This window comes from Pseudopodoces humilis, chromosome 7 (assembly GCF_049639895.1).
Source record: "Pseudopodoces humilis isolate 2021_Gansu_Grassland_sample_001 chromosome 7, ASM4963989v1, whole genome shotgun sequence".
Taxonomy (NCBI): domain Eukaryota; kingdom Metazoa; phylum Chordata; class Aves; order Passeriformes; family Paridae; genus Pseudopodoces; species Pseudopodoces humilis.
The window spans coordinates 28,844,800-28,863,723 of NC_142206.1; the positions used below are offsets into that span (position 1 = coordinate 28,844,800).

The 18,924-nt window shown below is 48.3% G+C and overlaps 1 protein-coding gene across 6 annotated transcripts in view; it reads left to right on the forward strand.

Annotated features, from left to right (window-relative positions):
- Nucleotides 1-1,972: 1,972 nt before the first annotated feature.
- Nucleotides 1,973-18,924, forward strand: part of SLC8A3 (solute carrier family 8 member A3) — a 113,362-nt gene continuing 96,410 nt past the window's right edge. For all 6 annotated transcript variants that reach the window (XM_005522538.3, XM_088057919.1, XM_005522540.3 and 3 more), the window contains exon 1: nucleotides 1,973-2,498. The gene's annotated coding sequence lies outside the window, so the exon portion shown is untranslated. The remainder of the gene's footprint in view (nucleotides 2,499-18,924) is intronic.

Consider the following 18,924-nt stretch of genomic DNA (forward strand, 5'->3'; position numbering starts at 1 on the left):
GGAGATGGCCACCTGGAGATAGGGTGACACTAGTGCCAGAGTCCCTGCATCCACACAGTCTTGGGTTGCAGCCACTGATGCTGTTGATTTTATGTGCTCATGTCAGTACGGGTTCTTCTGAGTACGGGCTCGGCTGAGACTGCCGGCCACTGAAATGCCATGGGCACACATGTACAGGTGCCTCTGTTCCCCCAGGCATTGGGAAGCCCTTCCCCTCCCTGACATCACACGGGAGCATCATTCAGGATTGCAGCCCTGTGCAGGGCTGGCCAGCACCTTGAGGTCAGGCACTTCCATGTCTGGTGGATCTTGCCATGTCTCCTGGCCCATGTGTGTCCCTTACCACGTTCCTACCTGGTAAGCTGCTTTGCTGGGTAATTTGAAGACACCAAGAGTGGCAGGTGGCATCTGGGGAGATAAAAGGCTGAGTCTGGGACCCACAAGGTGTTTTGCCACCATCTTTTGTGCTGCCGTCTTGTACTTATTTGCAGCAACTCTGTCCCCTTGTGGCCTCCTCCTGCTCTCTGTCCGTCCTGGACTTCCATGCCCTGCTCTAACTAATAACAGTGAGTAACCAGACCAGAATGGATAATTGCTCTTCCAGGTCTCTGGATCTCTGTGCTGAGGTGTGGGGCCAGGGACTGCTCTTACTATGGAGCCATAACCAGAATGTACCAGCTGACTTTCAGGGCCTGAGTGGTCTGTGCTGTCCTGCAGGAGACCACAGCCCATGTGCAGCTTTTCCTACCCACTTGGGGCAGCATGAAGCCTGTACAACTCTCTGACGTGTCACACTCCCAGTAACTGTCCTGCCCTTTCCTCGTCCGTCTTTGCATGTCTGCTGCCTGTGCCTGGCTGAGGTAAAAGTTCTTGCCCAGCGAAGGACTCGGGCTCAGGTTTCTTGTGGCAGTTTATTCAGCTGCTTTTGACAGGGATGTTTTGCACTTGCACATGTGCTCGGGTCTCACCAGAAAGCTTCTGGGCCTTCATCACCTCAGGGGGTATGGGGAGTCACTGGGGACGAACGGACTGGGGACAGCTTCTCTCTGAAGGATGGAACAGACCATTCTTTGTCAGGAGAGCCCAGTGTCAGGGACTGTTGCCTTGTAGTACCTGGGCTTTAAAGGAGCGAGAAGCCATGCCAGAAAGTAAATCTCCTGGAGGTACATGCCTGCCCATAGCTGCTGGGGCAAAAACAGAGGAGATCCTAAGGGGAGACAAACGTGTGTGCAAATACATGATGTGTCTTGTGTGAGGCATAAATGTTCTGCTTTGTTCCGTGGTCCTGGAAATCAGCCCCCAGCAGTCTTCTGCCAAAGTCAAATAGCAACTTTGCAGGCAATGTGTATTTTTAACCTTAAAAAGCCTTGCTGTCTCACAACTCGTTATTTGGCTTTGGTTAAAAAAAATAACCGGGTGGTTTCCGCAAGCACAAACTAAAGCATGCGGCTTCAAACGGATACCAGGACCTACTCTGGCTGTGTAATTACATTGCCTATATTTAATCTCTCAGAAGTGTTTGGCAGATGCTTTAAATTTCAGATATGCAATCAATATCTTTTTCTCCGAGGCTCAACTACCATGTTCTTCCCCTCCCTTGCTTGAAATACACAAAGTCAAGTCAATATACTTGGATGGTACAGGAGTGATCCCCGCTCAGTGAGTGTATATCTCTATCTATATATATACCGAAGGAGACCTCGTAGAGGTGTGTGCGCGCGTGTTACATGCAAGACGTGCTCTGCCTTTCTTTATTTTGGAAAGGGTTTGCCTCGGTTTCACCGTGCCTGGCTTTAAACGATCCGAAAATCCCCCCCTGGATTCAGAGGAATAAATATGCATGGCTTGTAATTCTGTTGCAGCGCTCGCTCCCAGCTGATAGGTGACGTGGAGTTTGGAGGCTCGCAGATTGGCTTTTTGATTTGGCTTCTTGCTGCAGTTGTGCAAACCTCGCTGGCTCCCAGAAATCAGGCTCAGCGCTTTGCCGTGCACCGTAATGCTAGGAAACCTGCACCGAGCCCCGATGGTGTGAGCGCGGGAGCGGGGGAAGCCCAGCAGATTCAGTGGCAATCTGGGGTACAATCCATTTTCTCTTCCCCCCTCCCTCGACCCCCATTCATCTCCGTCCTCCTCGCCCTCCTCCCTCTTCGCCAATCTCCCTTCCCTCCCCAAACTCCACCGCACGGAGCTGAAGATCAAGGCTGGTGGATTTATCAACATTTTACCTCCACCCCCACCCCCTTTTCCAGATGCACCTCCCCGCTCTCCCTGACAGCTGCAAAAGGGAGCACAGGTTTTGTAGCGAGCGAGGCAACTTGGACTGACATGCAAAGGCGAACCCCCCCGTACCCGCACACACCGTCGGTGAATCACCGGGAGATGCGATGAGCTCCCTTTAGGAACCGGAAGGATTTGTGTTGGGGAGCCAGTGGAGCCCCCCCCTCCCCATCCCCCCAGCCCGACCCTCCAAAAAAAAGTCAGGAAAGCCGCCAGAAAGGGTAAGTGAGGGGGTGCCACCCCCGCTCCGTGGGAGACGCGAGGCTGGCGGGCAGGTGTCCTGTGCCGATCGGGGCTCCATGCCTTGCACGCGAATGGAGCGCGGGGCGCTGGGGGTGGGTGGGGGGACGAGAGCTCTTTGCAGGCTCATCTCCCGGGATAGCGGGGGGAATTAGCGTTGCCCAGGCTCTGGGAGCTCGCTTCATTCTGGCTGTGTTCCCGGCGGCTCCGTGCCCGTGTGTGTGTGTGTGCGGGGGGTGCGTGTGTGTGTGTGTGTGTGTGTGTGTGTGTGTGCGCTGCGGAGGGAGGGAGGGCTCTGCCTACGGCAAAGCGGAGCGGGCGCTGCGGGGTGGATGCGCGCCGGGGAGGGGGCGCCGGGCCGGGCCGGGCCGGGCTGCGGGGCCGGGGCCTGGCGGAGCGGGCAGGAGCTGCCCGGTCCCGCGGCACCGCGCCCCGGGATCCCTCCCGCCGCCGGCCGGGGGTGCCCCGGTTCGGCGGCGCGGCGCGGCCCGCAGGGATGCCGGGGAGCCCGGCGGGGTGGCTCTGCCCGGGGCTGCCAGGCGGGGGAAGCGGCTTTCATGCAGTGCTATAAATTTCCTTTTTTAAAAATTCCCCCCCCCCTTTTCAATTTCCCTTTTATTTTTAATTTTTTTTCTTCCGCCGGGAGAGGCCGGGCCATCCCCGGCCGTGGGGCGGGGGCGCCGGGGCCGCCGTCCTGGGCAGCTGTCGCGCTCCGTCCGCCGGGGCCGGCTTGTTTACCCCGGGTGTCAAATATAGCTGCTGCGCCAGGCGCTGCCCTAAATAGGGCACGGGGCCGCCGGCAGGCCCGCAGCCCCCCATGGCAGGGACACAGCAACTCTGCACACACACATGCACACGCGTGAGAGCTGACCTAAATGTGGGCTGGTTTTATACTCTACCTTTCTCCCAGCCTTGCTTCAGGGCTTTGTTTTTTCACCTGTGTCTAAAGTATCGATCACCCCGGGTGAGAGATGAAACCATTGCAGTTGGTTTTGGGCTTTTTTTACTGTTTATTCTAAAGCGTGAGGCCATGGCCATTTCCCCCTCTGCCCCCTTCAGTGGAGCTGTAGTTTAATGGTTGGGTTTCTGACTTCGTGGGTTGTTCCTTGGCTTGTTCTGTGGATTTTACACTAAAAATCTGTTTCAGATTTAGGGGGAAATGCTGGAGTAACAGTCGGGGTGAGAAGGAGTGCCTTACAGACATCTCCCCCCTCTTCATGCTTATATGTATGTTCCTTTAATTCCACACATCTCTTTATAAAGCAAAAGGGTGATTTTGTTGAGCTGTTTTTTTTTTTAATTATTATTTCTAGAGATGACAGGGCTGGAAGACTTAGGTAACAGTCAGTAGCACCTTCCTATTCAGGAGCACTCATCCTGTGGTCCCTGGGAGACTGGTGGGAGGCCCAGGACAGCAGGGCTGGCTTTGGGTTAGGGCTAGGTTAGGGTTGGGGGGGCACAAAACACAGGGGGGACACAGAGGCCTTGAAGGTGCTCTGTAGGTTCGGTGCAATGGGGAGAGGCATCACTCCCCTGCAGCACAAGCATTTTTAGGGAGTCCCTAATCCCACTCCATCCACTGCTGTTGGAAGCATTTGTTTACCCTGATCATGGTTTAGCTGAGAAAGTCACATTTGGTGCTCATGTTTGTGCTTCTGTGTTCAACTGGAACGAGACTTGCTTTCTGAATAGAAGTAGTGATGTTGGAAAAGAGCATGTCCAGCTACTGCCGAGGGCTGGCTGGGGAGGAGCAGGAGCAGCCCAGGAGCCCTCACTTCTGCCATGAGTGTGCAACATGAGGCAAACTGGCTACCCCGTGTTGTACATAGAAGGGTGTACTATCAACTGGTGTGGGGAAGGAAACGACTGATGGGGACAGAGAGCCTTAGGCAAAAGGTGCAGCACAGCAGTCTGGTTGCTTTTCCTTAAAGTCAAATATGAGTCCTGCTCTGATAAATGGGTAGTTTAGGCATTGCTCAAATGCCCAAGGTAGGACAGACTGTAGTAATCCCACTGCTGGGGTCCTAAAGGGCAGTGGAAATGCAAGTAAGCCTCTGGTTTCTTGCATACCTCGAGTGTGCTGCTAGGCACATTTCAACTGGGTCTCGTTTGTATCATTAATGGTATTTTTCTTCCTGCGTGGGGATTCCATAAGGATATGGTTACAATAACTGGTGGGTGGCAAGGTGTGAAAGGGAAGGCAGCTATGCAGCCATCCTAACACCCCTCTGCACTGCGCTTGTTTTTGCAGAGATCCTGCTCTTCCTCTGCAAAGCTGCCACCTGACAGGATGGCAGATGCCATCATCAGGTGGGACAGTCCTTTCTGTTGCCCTGGGCAGTGTGGTGTCTTCAACACCAGCACCCAGAAAGGAGAGCACATGTGGAGCAGTACCAAGCACAGCCTGGGTCATGCACCATTCTGTGCTCCATGGGCTCTTGCTGGGCCAGTGTAGGGCAGGAGCTGCCCTGTCTGATCCAGTCAGACTGGAGCACACTGTGTTGTTGGGAGTTGTGTTGTTGGGCAGCTCTTCTGCATGGCAATCCTAGGACGCTCAAGGCACTGCTCCTCAGCTTGGCAGGCTTGGAGAAAGGAAGGAGGTACCCATGAATGAATCCACTCTTTCTGCTTCCTCTGCTTTCCTCCAAAACTGGTGGGTTTGAAATCAGAGGAGACTGGTTTGAGCTTGGCAGATGCTATGGTGTTGCAGGTAGAGAGATTGCTAAGGGCCTAGGCTGACCTGCTGCTGTGTTGTGCCTGATCCCATGTGTGCCTGATCCCTTGTTTTTGAAGGGTCTTTCCTGTGAGAGGCATCTTTGATCCCCGAGGCAGGGCAAGGCCACAACAGCGTGTGTCAGCACTTTTATTAGAAACCAAGGGAAGATGTATTCCCTTCGCCAATATTTTAAACTGTAGCACCATACAGATAAATGGTCTGTCTGTCAGGGTTTTGTTTGCTTGTTTTAAACAAACAGCATCAGTCTCCTCCCCTAAGCTTCCCCAATGACCAAGTGGCGTTGACAGATAGTTCCTTGTTCTTTGTTGCTGTCATGTTTCAGATGCCTTTCATGTGCTTCACAGTTAAAAAGATGGCTTTGATTGCTGGCCTATTTATTTATTTATTTTAATAAACCAGGCAGTTATATCTAATTCTATATTAAAAAAAAAAACAAAAAGAAAGTGAAGGAAATTAAATTACAATGACAAAAACATCTTCTTAATAGGGAAAAAAAGTCTCTTCAGCCAGGAAAATGATAGTTGTGATGCTCCATCTATCATCACACACTGTGTTGAGGTATTGTGGCATAGATTAATGCTATTGTTGATTTACTGTTTAGATAATGGTAACACCTAAAGGCATCAGCCTGTTGGGGGGCCATGTTTCCAAGCACCATACAGATGTCTAGTAAATTACAGTCTTTGTCCTGAAGAGTTTCATGCATTGAGACATACATGAGATGATAAGCTGCTCTTGGGGAACCTTTAAAACACCTGTGTTGCTGAGCTTGTGGTCCTGAATCTGCTGGTTTCAGTGACGTGGGGCTGTGGGGTTTGGGGCTGAAGAGGAGCTCCAGGTCATGTCCCTGCTTACCTGCAGAATGAGATCCAGGAACCACCTTAAGTCTCCTGCAGCTTCAGTGGGCTTCTGGGCTGCTTGAGGACTAACACGGTATCGACTGTAGCTGGCTTCTCTTCTTCCCCTCTGCTTTAATGCTTTAAGCTGCAAGCTGTGGTTGAGGGCCATCATGGATGTGAGTGCATGAAGGTCAGCATGGTGGCCTCCCAACCTCCCCACAAGGCACTTCTGTCACAGGGTTTTGCAGGAATAACAAAGCATGAGGTGGCAGGGATGTGCCATGCCATTCTGAAGGTAGCACCACCACCACCCCATCTCGGCAGTGCCACCGTGAGTCTCAGGTGCCATTGTTCCTGCAGTACAGCATCATAATTAGTTCGCTCCATAAGACACATTTATAAATAGGTGATGATCATGCCCCCATGCTCCTTCAGCTCTCAATTTTCTGGTAATTCTGTCTTTAAATCTGCTTGCTGGAGCCTTTGATCACACAGCCGAGCTGTCATTGATGTCTCTGACAGTTGACATCATGGGAGAGAAGGGAGCTTAGGGCTCTTAACATTTCTTTTATGATAGCTTGTTTTCTAACGAAACACTCCAGTGAGGATTTTCCATCATAATAAAACAGGGAGCTCTTCCAGAGCACTCAGATTTAGGGAGAAGCTTCTGTTTCCATTCACTAGCAGATTATTTCAAGGCTACAAAACAGAGCTTGCTCTGTTTGCTGCCTTCCTGTACTCTGCTGTCTTTTTACCTAAGCCTCCTAACTCAGGACAGCAGCAGAGACAGCCAGGTCAAGAGCAATCAGAAATACTAAATATCCTATGCTGCTGGGCATGTTTTGCAACCAGTGAGGTGCCAAAGAGTTTTGGGAACTATAGACAGATGAGACTGCATTGCCATTGCTTTCATCTCCCCTGTCCTAGGCTGGTACTTGGAGGCTGTCTCAAAGCAAACAGCAGCATCACAGAATACAGTTTTAATCAAAAGAAGTGTAGTGATGCAGGGATGTACCTGTGAGAGGGCACTTAGATCTGACTGCTGAGGTTGTGTTGAAGGTGACATGTCCAGGAGTGAACGTGGGGCTCCAGTGCCGACACCACAAGGTGCCCTGCCAGTGTGTTCATGAACTGCACTCTGGTGAAAGCTGGCTTCCATCCCCAGAGTAGGGGCAGAAGCAGGGAGGGTTAGAGCGTGTCTGCACCTTGCTCTGCAGTCTGGCTGCAGCTCTGGATGGGCCCTGGCTCCCCTCGATGTGAGTAGTGCTAGGAGAGAGTCTGTCACCAGTGTCCAGGCAGGCTGTGAAATCCACCACTGCCCCAGAGCCACAGCTCCCCACACACAAATTAGCAAAGGCAGCACTGCTTCTGCCATGCACAGGTGAGGGTACTTGGAATAATGCTCTGTGTGAATAACCTGTCCTTTTGCTCTCCACACTACTTTCCATGTCAGGAAAATTTCTCTTGGGTGATTAAGATGTGGATGTCTTGGTTTACCGACCTGAGGGAGGCCTTCCTTGTTGGGAGGCAGTATCTTGATGTTGAGCTTCAAGTTCACCTTAATAAGTTTATCCTCTTCTCTGGTTTTGGTTGGAATTATGCAGTGACTCTTGAACACACACATTAGTTGGGAAAAATAGAGACAGAAGTATGTCTCTGCCCTTGCATTGCAGGACAAGGCTGTTCCATGTTCCAGGAGGTGTTCCAGGATTCACTGCTGCAATAGGCAAACCTGACTCTGCCCATACAGCTAATGTGCTTGCCACGCTTGTCATCTGGACCTTGTTTTCTACAGCTTTCCCACCCTGGCTGCTCGTTTCTGCTCCTGTCCCAGCCCTGCAGGATACTGGCACAGTGGCACGTGTGCCCAGATGGTGGGTTCTGCTTGCTTTTCTGCCAGACAGATTCCTGGTCCTTATTCATGCCCTAGCCATGCAAACTTTGCATGCCATAACATGCAAAGTTATGCCAATGAAAAGGGGAGAGCTAGAGCAGAGTGGTAACAAATGACCAGAGGTGGAAAATGTTCAGGTTGGCTTAAGAAACCCTGCTTCCACCTGTGAAGCTTCTGCCTGAATTGCCTGCAGCAGTTAAGGCTTGGAGTTGGTTCAGCCTTGAAGTCTGAGCTTGATGAAACGGATAGTACTGAATGCAAATTAGTTGTAAAGAATCTAAGAGTGATGGGGTCTGCAAAGCACTTCTTAAGCTATTAAGAGGCACAAAAAGCAGGGGAAAAAAAGACAAAATAATTTTTAATATAAAATCTTCCCAAGAACATGCACAGGGGTTGATCCTGATTAAAAAAAAATCAGAGTGTCTAGGCCAAGCTATTTCTCAGATGCAACATGCCAAATGGACTCAGGTTTTTCAAGAAGAGAATAAAATGAGAACTTCCCCTCTGCTCTCAATTCTTTCAAGTCCCTTGAAAGCTTCACACTAGCACTCAGCACTTCATCAACAGCAATCTCTCCATGTTGAAGCCTCCAGACTGCATTCCCTGGCAGTGCAAGTGGGAGCAGTGCCAACTGTTTTATTAGGTTTGCACCCACGAAACCCACTAGCAAGGGAGGACCTGACTCCTTGTCCTCATGGGACTGTGGCTCAGTTTGTGCTGCTGCCGTGGGTGCTGAGCTTGGCCAGAGTGAGAGTCCTGGGGAGGCTGCTGGCCTCGGTGCTAGCCGGGCCCCGTGTGAGGACCCAGGGACCAGAGCGAGGTGGAGCTCTCAGTGTTGTTGTCTCTGAGGTCTTAGGCAAGGTGGGTCCCTGTGTGCTTTTCCATTGTGAAGGAGTCTGATGAGGGATAATGACTTGCTGCTTCTTTTGTTTAGGCAGCCCCTAGACAAGAACGAGCCTTTCAAAGCTTGTGTCATAGGAGGCAAGCAGAGGGAATGCTGCTGGAGTTAGCCATGATGGGGTGTTCTGCTGTATGAGCATTTTGGAGATGGGTGGACTAGACACTGGCCTCACATAAATTACCACCCACTCTGACTCTTTAAGCCTCATTTTTTCCTTTCATTTTAACCTTCCAGAGTAGTTTCAGGTTCACTTCTTCTAGTAAATGTTTCCTCTTCTCTTAACTTAAATAATCCATCTCCCCAAAGCTGACCTGACAGATGTTTCCCCCGCAGTGACCCTGCACACACAGCACACTTCATGAAACCCTGGCTTCCATGGGGAAATGCAGCACCAGCAGTGACCCTGCTGGTGTCCCAGCTAAAAATAAAGCCTGTCCCTCCTGGCAATGTTGGGGTTTGCTTTTAAGTAGGTAGGCAGTTTTACCCATTGGCTGCAATGTGCTCTTGTGCCAGGCAGAAGGCACAGCTTAACCTTCAGAGCATGATGGAGCTGCCTCCCCTCTGAGGAATCACACCAGGAGACTGAAGGTGAGAAGATGCTCTGCTGCACTTGGTGCACCTACGTCACTCCCAAAAATCTGCTGGCTTGCCTGCTGCCTGTCTAGATCCATCTCTATGCTGTTTGTGCATCCTAGTGAGTCACGGACATCCCTCCTTCCCCCAGCTGTGGCCTTTTCCTGCCTCTGCTTTTCCTTTCTTAAATATATCGGTTTCCTCATGACAGTCACCCAGCTCCTGGCTTCCCTCAAAAACTCCATGCCTTTAGCTTCCCAGTGTCCTAACAGCACTGAGCTTCTTTTGGCTTGGTTGACCACCTCTGTCCCTCAGACCAAAGCTAATTTCCCAGCTGAGGGAGGGCACATGGGAGTTATGTTGGGTTCTGCAGTATTCCAGAAACCTCATCTACTTACTGTTGAAAAGAGAACATGAAGAGGTGGACTGGTCGTAATTTGCAGGTATCTGTATGGGAGCCAACAGCTACTAGGTACGGTGGGCTTGGTGCAATCAACCGAGGTGAGGGGGTGGTGGTCTTGGTAGTTTGGGTTGGGGAAAGACCACAAGGGTGCTGTGGGAGGAGGGATCAGGGGGATGGTCCAGAAATGTTTCTATGTCTGTAGAGTGGAAGGTTGTTTTGATACAGGTCTCAAATTCATTGAGTACCCATTTTATTAATTTGTCGGCTCATTGAACTCCCACTGCAAAATGGGAGCCACATTTCAAGGTTTTGTTTGTTGTTAAAAGTGACCATCATTTTGTCAAAGATCTTTTATGCTTGTTCTTTTACCTGCTTGTGTCACTGACCTGAATGAAACACTAGTGGTGGCTCTTCCTGGGATAACACTCTTCCTTATCCCTTTGCTCCTCACTTGTTGGTGTTATGGAGCTGCTGCTTCTGTTTTGGCAAAGCATTTGCCTGTGACTTGTGACAGGTTTCCCAGATGACTGGAGTTGCTGTCATCAGCAATGCCAGGAAGAGCTGGGTTTGGGACACTACCATGGAAGTATGGCTGGGCATGAGAGGCTTTCTGGGCTGAAGCAGGAGGGGTAGGAGTGAGTTTTGAGTAAGGGTGTGAAAACAGGCTGTTTATTCCTGCCTCAGCTGTTGCTCAAGTCAGTCCTTCACTGAAACTTGCAGCAAGAGTGGGACCCTGCAATTTTCTTGCTGTAGCAGCGTCATAGGAGAGATTTGGACTTGAAAGCAAGTTAAATACATATCAGTTTTAATCTTCTCTTTGCAGAAAAGGACGAAAAAATAATTTCTGCTGTCCCTGAAGGGGACTCAGACTTCTGAGTAAAACTGATGGAGATACGGGACTACTAGGTTCCATAATGGAGGCTGTGCTCCTCAGTGGCAGAATAGAAGCTGTCCTCTCTTTTTGCCCTGATGGCTTAAATAGATTGTACAGTGAGTGCTGCATGGGATGAGTATGTTACCCAAGCACACCCATTAAGCCAGTGACTCCTGTCATTTTACCTCCAGGATGAGGCACTTCACGTGCTGATCCAAGGTGACACCGGGCACATGGTGGAGAGGAAAGACTTCAAGCCTTTTGTGCTGCAGTCTGGAATTGTGGGGAGAAGGAGAATTTTCTCCTTGTCTTGTCTGGTTTCAGTGCATTTGGCTGAAGTGGTCATCTCCCATGACTCAGCTGCTGCTCCTGTTGGCAGGACTAGTTGTAGCAGATTTGGGGCCAGCATGGAATATTGGGAGGAGGGAGGAACCAGGGCAGGATGGACAGGGATATAGTTGTATGGAGGAAGTAGGACGATGCCCCCCCAGCTGCTGTGTGTGATGTGGGTTGTGAAGAGGAAATGGATGAAGTTTTCCTTTTGGAGGTTTCTGTTTTATGAAATGTTGCCAGAGTTCCTCAGGCATCTCTTTCAATAGAGTAAGCTGTCTCTGCTGACTGGGGCTCACTGGACCTATGCTGATTTACAGCAGAGAAAATCTGGTCCTGAATATTGTCTCTCTTCTCTCTTGCCAGCCCCCCTCTGACAGTATGCAGATTGATTAGGCTGGAAAGATAGTTCTAATTTTTAAGATAACTTTGTGTAAAAACAGGCTTTTGGATGGGAGGGTCAAGGAGAGGAAGCTGGTGAAAGTAAGTGCTTTGAATACCAGGAAAATGCTATTTCTTCACTTCGGAGATAAACAGCAGTATGATTACTATATATGTTGCTGGAAAATTCTTCTGATACATGATGTCCTGCATCCGGTTTTCAAATGTTCTGCACTGGTATCTGAGTTAAGACTTGCTGACTGCTGGGAACTGGGAGAGTATCATTGCAGGCATGTTTGAAATGGCAGGGGAGAAGTCTCGTCCTTTTCAAACAAAGTGCTTTGTTGTATGCACTGTCCCCAAGCTGGCAAATATAGGTAATCTTTATTTTTTTTTATCTTTTAAAGTCATGTATTTACCTGGCTTAGCCCTATGACATCTGGGTACGGAATCTGCCTGATCCTTTTGGTAGGAATCAAGAAACAAACCCATGTCTTCCTGTGGAGAAAACAGCAGTAGCCTCTCATAGTCACTGTTTAATTTTCTACAGGAATTTTAAATCATGTTTAGGTGTCCAGTGGAAAATCTGTGATTTCAGTGGGTTCCAAGTGTCCAAGTGGGTTAAAAGGAGTTGCTCCATTAAGCTTCTAACCACCCTTTGAAATCTGGTCCTTTGCAAATCCTTTGGGGGAATATCTGAGGCACACTGAGATCATGGATGAGGCAGAGGAGGAAGTTAGTGAGGCTGTAATGGTGAGAAGGAAGATGTGGGTATTGAGAGTGTCTAGCTCCAGACAATATTTCAGATTACCTGCCCTTGGCAGGACAGAGCAGGGCAGCCAGCCAGCGAGGGCAGACCTGCAGTTGGAACACAAGCTGAAAGGAAAAAGGTGAATCAACCTGTCTGGTAATTCCGTAGTGAAGAACAAATTTCTGCCTGTCTTTGCTGTAGAGATCGGAGTGGCATATGGCTTTATACAGCCCACAGGGAAAGCCATCAGAGGGTGGGGAGAGAAGAAATGGAGATGGGGCAGCAGATAGCCTGGAGACTGCTGCCACTTACTGTAATTGCCATAACAGCTCAGCTTCCACTGTTTGTTGTCCATGTCATCTCTGCAATTACCATATGGTAAATATGACTTGAGTCTCTAGCAAATAACAGAGCTAATATTAAAAGCGAATCTGTAAACAGCTAGTGCATAAGTGAACAATAAACAGCCTGGACTTATGAAGAATGAATTAATCATGGTGGGTGCGAGGGCTTATTTTTTTAAAGCAGTTGCAGAATTAGCAGCTGAAAAAACACCAAAGGTGGTTTAGATGTTGACATCTAAATTGTCAGTAAGAGCTGTGGGGATATATGGCAGTAAAGGGTGGGGGTGCTGTGTGGAATCTTATTTGATAACTGTATTCAAATTGAGTGAATTTACAGGTTTTGGCACCTTCCAAGTGAAGTGGGAGGTATTTTGAGGATAACCCATAGCTCAGTGCATTTTTCATGTCTCCTGCTGTGCTCAGATCTGCAGAAGCAGTGGGCGTGTTACAGTGTATTTCCCTCATCTCAGCTGGAGACCTTGACTTTTCGGTTGAATCTCTGGAAATCTCTGCTTTCATTCCGCACATGGCAGTCAGCGCTGTGCTCCTTGTGCCCCACTGCGCTGGGGGCGCACAGCAAACAGGTGGAGAGATCTTAAAAAGTAAGCAACATAGTGAGTTTCTGTGTATCAGCCTTGAGTTAACCTTTGTAATAGTCCAGTGTCTTGTGAAAACCTGCTGTACAGCAGAGCTGAGAGGCAAGTTTTCACTGCCCAGGGATGGCTTTTCTGCTCCCAAGAAGGCAGATCTGCTGCTGGTTTTGGTGGGAGCAGGCACTGAGCTGTGCCTCTCCCAGATACCCGTCTGCTTCTGCCTGCTTTGAAGATGGAGAATCAAGAGAAGATGAAGATAAATGATTAAAGGGCAGCCTGAGCTAATTTATAAAGATTAAAATAAATTTCTGTGCTTTGGCCAAAGAAAAGCTGTGGAGGAGAACAGCTATTTACAAGTATCTGAAGCATGTAAATCTCAGACAGGGAGGAGAATGGTTGAGAGTGCTCCAAGGACATGATAATGAGAACTAGCAGCATAAATTTTCTTAATTTCATCCTAAATATAAGGAAGACGGCTAAAGCCTCCAAGATAAATTACATCATGGCGGAATCTCTATGGGAAATTGTGGAAATGCCACCACTTGGATAATTTAAAACTCAGCTGGACAAAGTACTAGGAAATAATGGTCACAAGGGGAACAATGCAGTGGAAGTCCCTGAGGCATGGACCAGGCAACTCTTCTGTCTCTGGTCTAGCCAACTCCGGAATAAGTGAAATCTGTGCTAATTGGGCTGAGGGCTTTTCCCATCTAGTATGACAAACAACAACCGCTTGTTTTTGCTGCAGTAGTAAAGATGCTTTCTGAAGTGTAACCTTCTCCTCTCCCCTCCAGGTTTTCTACCCAGTCTCCCACTTCCCCATTTGCTATTTCTGCCTCCATTCACTTTTTTATTATTTTCTTTCTTACTGAGCCAGGAACGAGCCCTTCTGAACAGACTTGTGGAGGGCTTATAATTTCTGTTGTGCATGATGTGGCATTTATTGTAAAAACTTTATTTTTTTTTCTGCATATAGACAAAAAAAATCATAAAATTTGTTTTTATTTTTCCTTGAAGGAGAAGTTAAGAAATAAACAGGCTGTTCTGAAGGATGGGAACAGTGTGTGCCCCAGCTCCTGGGGTTAGCACTCAGCATGGCTTGCTGGTGGCTGTCCCAAGAGCCCACGAGCCAGACAGGGAAGGGCTCCCTGCCTGCCTACTTGTTGCACCAAATCCAGCACATCACATGGTTTGTTTTGTTTGCCTCAAATAGGTGTTTTCTGTCAGAAAATTTGTTTTTCTCTTAACTAAGTCTGGATCTAAAGATGAGATATGTCTACAACACCTCTTCTCTCCTTATGTACCATTTAGCCCGCCTCTGTGTGCAAATAACTACGGGCTCTGTGGCACAAATGCACTGTTGACGACAAATCCTAGAGTCTTTAATTGTAACAGTTGCAGATCTGTCACCGGAATGCTAAAGAAATGTCAGAGTTGCCGCTGTCATCTGTAGGATGCTGTGAGTCACTAGGTGATAAGTTGCACTCTGATGGTGGCACCTGAACCAGCAGTATAATATGTCTATGAAGCAGGAGCAGTAAATAACACACCCTGTGTGCTGCCACAGGCAGTACATAAAATGTCTTTCACTGACAAGAAGTTTTCCTTACACTGCTGAAATGTTTTTCCCCATCCCCTAGTGCTCCCCAAGTGGTCTTCTCTACTCTTTATAAACCAGCAAGACAGTGTGATGAAAACCAGTGCCTTGAAGGCTGCAGCAGAGGAGCCAGTGCCTGGTGCAGCCCCATGTGTTATCAGGTGCTCCACGTTGTCTCCTTAAGCTACACTCCATGGAAGAGGCAGGGGGACCACTGAGTGGGTGGCTGAGTAACTCCACTTCTTTATTTCCCTCAGCCTCCTAAACCTAGGAGGGAAGATTTTCAGCATCTCCACTGGGCCTTTCACATCATGAGCATAAGAGTCTGGAGAATGTGCCTGAACCTGCCCTCTCAGTTTGGGGCCATTCATACTGGGAAGAATGGGATGTTCACCTGCACTGGGATGCAAGCCTCTTAAAGGCTTTAACTGTGTTTAGAAACTCCTCTAAATGCTTTGAAAAGACTGATCCTTGAAGATTTGCCTCTAAATGTGCAATGGGGAGGCTTCCCAGTGACTTCTGAAAGGCCATGACAGTGACTTTTTGCCAAACATGCATGTGGCTGTCACTGAGGCACTCAGTGAGCTCCAGGTGCAGTTTGTGCACAGGATGAGTTTGCTCTGGGTCCCTGTGCACTAACAGTGGGATGTGGTGGTCACAAGCAGGCCTGGGCCCCATAGCTGTGCTTCTTTCTTACTGTGCAGGTGACTGAGCATGGGCACAGGCTGACCAGAGAGGTTGTGTTTGAATAGCCTCAAAAATATTTTTGAATATGTTCTGGATATATTCAAAAGCTATCTGGATGTGGTCCTGGGCAACTGGATCTAGGTGCCCCTACTTTGGCCGGGGGGTTGAACTAGATGGCCTCCAGAGATCCCTGCTACCTGCTGTGTGAACTGCCTGCTTGAAAGTCCTGGAAAAACAACAGTCATTGTGTAATATTCATGGAAAGAAAAAAAACTCATCTATATCTGAGCAGATAACGCTGCCTTTGAAGCAGGAGGGTGCCCACTACTAATCTGTATGTCAGCCTAAGTACTACATTTTGGTTTTTGAATGTAAAAAAGGCTACGGTTCTGGGGAAAAAGAGTGTAACTCTTGCTGTCTCTCAGGCTGAGGAATCTCAGACATGGATGTGTGTGGGGAGAGGAAGAGCAAACACACCGTGGCTCCAAAGGAGGCTGTGCTACCCCACGCCATGAATAAGGATGGCTCTTAAATTGTGGCTGTGGCTGCCCACTAGAGATTTTGTGCAGTATCTGCCACCTCCTATACACGTCTGTGTACAGAGCATAAATGGCAGCTCTGCTATCCATATATCCATCTATCCTATCCGGATGTTTTTCAGGTGTGAGCAAGGAAATAAGATGCCTGACCAGTCAAGTGCAGTCAGTGGGGTATTGGAAGGGGACAGTTAAGTACAGGCGTCTTTATGGGTTAGCTGTTTATGCCCCTGCTTTTCCAGGAGCATCATGGACACTAAAATACAGAAAAAAGCAGCATGGACTGGTTCCCTAGGGCAAACTGAGTGTTTGGAGGTTGCTCCTAGCTGTACACAGACTTGTGTTCTGCTTGGACCACCCCTGGGATCACCAAATGTAGCTGGATCTCATCACTGCAGCATTTCTACATGGAATTAGTAGACTCGAGTTGTTATGTCAATTAACACCTATTTTCCACGCTAGAATGGTGGGTACTGCTCAAATTAGTAGAGACACCAGCTTGTAAATATTAAAGACTTGCTAAGAGAGCTGGTAGCTTTTTTTATGGTAGCTTTTTGCACTGTCTTGAGCAAAAAGAAAGGCTGCTTTTGATACATACCAAGGGGATTAATCCATAGGCAGCTAATTCTGGGCTTTGGCATGTTTACTGTGCAGTGCAAAGCAACAAGCACCTATAGCTCTCTGCCATAACTTTTCCATGGAGCCGAGCTGTGATGATCTGTCATGGCCTAGACATGAGTTATGGTCCTGTTTCCCTCATAAAACCTAGCTGGTGCAGTAGTACAGAGGTAAACTACCTATTTGCTGTGTCATAACCTGTATAAAGTCAGCTTGGGCTCCTTGGTTGTGCTCATTTCAGACAGGCAGGCAAGTGCCATCACTCTGACAGTTTAAGGCTTGGTCTGTGTTGGAAATTTGTACTTGTCAGACAGAATGGATCTGATTACACTGCTGTGGCTTTTGGCTTGCAGGTAAATCTTAACTTGCATTCTGGATCTTGCAGTGATGAGAAAAGGGCCCAGTAGCATTTCAATGGAGACAATTGAAAAATAGGCTTTGTTTTGTATTAAATATTTTGCTGTGCTTTTATTTTGGGGGAGGGAGGACCGTGCATTAGTAATACCTCCTCTGCAAAAACTCAGTTATTTGTGTTCTTTGGCAGAAAGGCTATAATTTCAATTTTTGCTCATGGTTATAAAAAACCCTGTGTTCAATCAAAAAGCTTTTATGTGCTTTGGAACTGAGGAATGTGAAGTCATGTTATTAAGCTGAGCCTTACTTCTGTCTCCCCCAGCTTTGGAGCAGGGCTGTGAGATGATGCTGATAGCAGTGCTGTGTCTGCTCTGTGCTGGGACAGATGCTTGCCAAGTGCATCTTGAGCTGTCTCTGCCTGGCCCCAGTGCAGCACCCACGCCTGAGTAGGGCTCACCCCGCGATGAGATCTAATCAGCTGCCTTTCCTGGCTAGTCTCGAGCTGGGGAGAGAGGATGTATGGCCACAGATGTACTCCCATGTCTCATTTATTTGGGAAGTGGGAGAAAGAGGAGAAGGAGAGGGAGGTGCCAGAAAACCTGATCTTATTTGCGGGTCAAATCCTAAGGCTTTTGTGATGGTATAAGGGGCATTTTGCCTAAATATGAAATTAACAGAGACTTAGCGAGTTGCCTTTGGTTTTGTATTTAATGAGCAGTGATGTTAGGAACTTGGCATGTAGAGGTTACATATTATCAGCCATCACTGTGTTATGTTGCCTCTTGTTTCAATTTCTTGTAAATGCTTCCTTTTGAAAATATCCTTACCTCTAGAATCGTGTGAGAAGTTGTATGCAAAAAGCTAAATTGTAAGGGATTTAAGCCTTGCCAGCTTTATGCCAAATACAAATTCACAGCAGACAAACCATCAATCTTCTGAAACTCAGCTATTTTAAAATATACTAGAATTGTCTCTTACGACCATAAAGTGGTTTGGGTTGGAAGGGACCTTAATTGTGACAAGCACGGTCCAATACTACCCTCTGGACTGCCTTCAGAAGTATTTCAAGAGTCATCTTTTTATTTATGTGTTCTATTTGTCCATTTACAGATGATGTGGCCATTGTCAACTCTTGTAGAAGGAGTTCCTTCCACTAAAATAACTATTATGTGTCTTCCCAGAGCCTTGCTGTTGAATGCTTGCTCATCCTGGTGCAGTGATGCTCACAGGACTTTGTCTCTCTTTCGCATGGATTGCTTTGAGCTTACCCTACTGGACGGGGGACACTTTCTGGTCCCCTCACTGCCAATGCCCTTATTTGTGTGTATTCAGTTTGGAAGCGGTAGCAGGGCAGAGACCTGTGGGAGAATATTATATCTGATAGCAAAGAGGTGGTAGAAATTATGATCCTCCTGATCACCCAGTACCAGCTAACTTTCTGCTGTTGCTGCAGCCTCCTGCTGTTCGCATCGCGTAGGGCCAGGGCAGTGACATGGAATGACACCTCTCTGTGCCCAATGTGGATGTGTTTTGTCGCACTGCTGTCAGAGGGGTGACTCCACAACGCCTCCTGAGTGCCTAGAAGTGACTCCAGGCTGCAAGCCCACATGGAGGCCTGGTGTTCAGAGCGGCTCTCACGCTGAAGGCTGTCTCCTGCCACAGTCAGCCCTGCTGAGATCAATGCCGCTGCACAGAGGAGGAGTGGGGATGTGTCTGCTGCACTCCGGGCAGGCCAGGAGTTCCCCTCTGCTGGCTTTTGGACTGAGTTTAGTAGCTGTATCTGAGGGAGAACTTGCACCTTGTGTAAGCAACCTTGTTGACCTGGAGCTAGAGAGTGAGTTTTAACTCTTCTGTCCTCTGTTACCTTTACCTGAGTGTCAAACTGATACCTCAATGTTTTCTTAAGACCAGGTTTAAAATTTAATGCTTTTATTCCGTTATAAAGCATTTTTGCAGCAGTTCTCAACAGGAGGATGGTCATAAGGCTGCTTCACT